This window comes from Triticum dicoccoides, chromosome 7A (assembly GCF_002162155.2).
Source record: "Triticum dicoccoides isolate Atlit2015 ecotype Zavitan chromosome 7A, WEW_v2.0, whole genome shotgun sequence".
Classification (NCBI taxonomy): domain Eukaryota; kingdom Viridiplantae; phylum Streptophyta; class Magnoliopsida; order Poales; family Poaceae; genus Triticum; species Triticum dicoccoides.
In genome coordinates, this window is record NC_041392.1 from 464,099,494 (window position 1) to 464,102,672 (window position 3,179).

Here is a 3,179-nt window from a genome sequence, read left to right on the forward strand (position 1 = left end):
TGAAAAGGTTGAAAGTTGACATGGTATCATCATTTCACCCACATAGCATGTGCAAGAAAGTAGAGAGGGTTACGGCAAAAACTGGATGCACTTCGTGTATAAAACAGACAATCTCTTTCGAAGTATGAGGGTTTTCATACGGAAACTCGTGTGTTACAAAGGGATTTCATTTTTTAACTTGTTTGAACTCCATAGTTTTTCTGTGTTCAAGATGCACCTTTCAAAGCCACATCATCAATTCTCAACCCTTTCTGATTTCATTTGTTATTTTTCATGCATTTACTGATTATTTTGAGCTATAAGACCCTGAAATTGAAAAGCATTTCAGATGAACTCTGAAAACGTTGAAAGTTGGCATGGTATCATCATTTCACCCACATAGAATGTGCAAGAAAGTAGAGAGGGTTACGGCAAAAACTGGATGCACTTCGTGTATAAAACGGACAATCTCTTTCGAAGTATGAGGGTTTTCATACGGAAACTCGTCCGTTACAAAGGGATTTCATTTTTTTAACTTGTTTGAACTCCGTAGTTATTCTATGTTCAAAATGCACCATTTAAAGCCACATCATCAATTTTCAACACTTTATGACTTCATTTGTTATTTTTCATGCATATGCTGATTACTTTGAGCTATAAGACCCTGAAATTGAAAAGCATTTCAAATTAACTGTGAAAAGGTTGAAAGTTTGCATGGTATAATCATTTCACCCACATAGCATGTGCAAGAAATAGGAGAGGGTTACGGCAAAAACTGGATGCATTTCGTGTACAAAACGGACAATCTCTTTCGAAGTATGAGGGTTTCATACGGAAACTCGTCTGTTACAAAGGGATTTCATTTTTTAACTTGTTTGAACTCCATAGTTTTTCTGTGTTCAAAATGCACCATTCAAAGCCACATCATCAATTTTCAACCCTTTCCGACTTCATTTGTTATTTTTCATGCATATACTGATTATTTTGAGCTATAAGACCGTGAAATTGAAAAGCATTTCAAATGAACTCTGAAAAGGTTGAAAGTTGACATGGTATCATCATTTCACCCACATAGCATGTGCAAGAAAGTAGAGAGGGTTACGGCAAAAACTGGATGCACTTCGTGTATAAAACGGACAATCTCTTTCGAAGTATGAGGGTTTTCATACGGAAACTCGTGTGTTACAAAGGGATTTCATTTTTTAACTTGTTTGAACTCCATAGTTTTTCTGTGTTCAAAATGCACCTTTCAAAGCCACATCATCAATTCTCAACCCTTTCTGATTTCATGTGTTATTTTTCATGCATTTACTGATTATTTTGTGCTATAAGACCCTAAAATTGAAAAGCATTTCAGATGAACTCTGAAATGGTTGAAAGTTGTCATGGTATCATCATTTCACCCACATAGCATGTGCAAGAAAGTAGAGAGGGTTACGGCAAAAACTGGATGCACTTCGTGTATAAAACGGACAATCTCTTTCGAAGTATGAGGGTTTTCATACGGAAACTCGTCCGTTACAAAGGGATTTCATTTTTTTAACTTGTTTGAACTCCATAGTTATTCTGTGTTCAAAATGCACCATTTAAAGTCACATCATCAATTTTCAACACTTTATGACTTCATTTGGTATTTTTCATGCATATGCTGATTATTTTGAGCTATAAGACCCTGAAATTGAAAAGCATTTCAAATGAACTCTGAAAAGGTTGAAAGTTTGCATGGTATAATCATTTCACCCACATAGCATGTGCAAGAAAGTATAGAGGGTTACGGCAAAAACTGGATGCACTTCGTGTACAAAACGGACAATCTCTTTCAAAGTATGAGGGTTTCATACGGAAACTCGTTTGTTACAAAGGGATTTCATTTTTAAACTTGTTTGAACTCCATAGTTTTTTTGTGTTCAAAATGCACCATTCAAAGCCACATCATCAATTCTCAACCCTTTTTGACTTCATTAGTTATTTTTCATGCATTTACCGATTATTTTGAGCTATAAGACCCTAAAATTGAAAAGCATTTCAAATTAACTCTGAAAAGGTTGAAAGTTTGCATGTTATCATCATTTCACCCACATAGCATGTGCAAGAAAGTAGAGAGGGTTACGGCAAAAACTAGATGCACTTCGTGTACAAAATGGACAATCTCTTTCGAAGTATGAGGGTTTCATACGGAAACTCGTCTGTTACAAAGGGATTTCATTTTTTAAATTGTTTGAACTCCATAGTTTTTCTGTGTTCAAAATGCACCTTTCAAAGCCACATCATCAATTCTCAACCCTTTCTGATTTCATTTGTTATTTTTCATGCATTTACTGATTATTTTGAGCTATAAGACCCTGAAATTGAAAATCATTTCAGATGTACTCTGAAAAGGATGAAAGTTCGCATGGTATCATCATTTCACCCACATATCATGTGCAAGAAAGTAGATAGGGTTACGGCAAAAACTAGATGCACTTCGTGTACAAAACGGACAATCTCTTTCGAAGTATGAGGGTTTTCATACGGAAACTCGTCTGTTACAAAGGGATTTCATTGTTTTAACTTATTTGAACTCCATAGTTATTCTTTGTTCGAAATGCACCATTCAAACCGACATCATCAATTTTCAACCCTTTATGACTTCTTTTGTTATTTTTCATGCATATACTGATTATTTTGAGCTATAAGACCCTGAAATTGAAAATCATTTCAAATGAACTCTGAAAAGGTTGAAAGTTGGCATGGTATCATCATTTCACCCACCTAGCATGTGCGAGAAAATAGAGAGGGTTACGGCAAAAACTAGATGCACTTTGTGTACAAAACGGACAATCTCTTTGGAAGTATGAGGGTTTTCATACGGAAACTCGTGTGTTACAAAGGGATTTCATTTTTAACTTGTTTGAACTCCATAGTTTTTCTGTGTTCAAAATGCACCTTTCAAAGCCACATCATCAATTCTCAACCCTTTCTGATTTCATTTGTTATTTTTCATGCATTTACTGATTATTTTGAGCTATAAGACCCTGAAATTGAAAAGCATTTCAGATGAACTCTGAAAAGGTTGAAAGTTGACATGGTATCATCATTTCACCCACATAGCATGTGCAAGAAAGTAGAGAGGGTTACGGCAAAAACTGGATGCACTTCGTGTATAAAACGGACAATCTCTTTCGAAGTATGAGGGTTTTCATACGGAAACTCATGTGTTA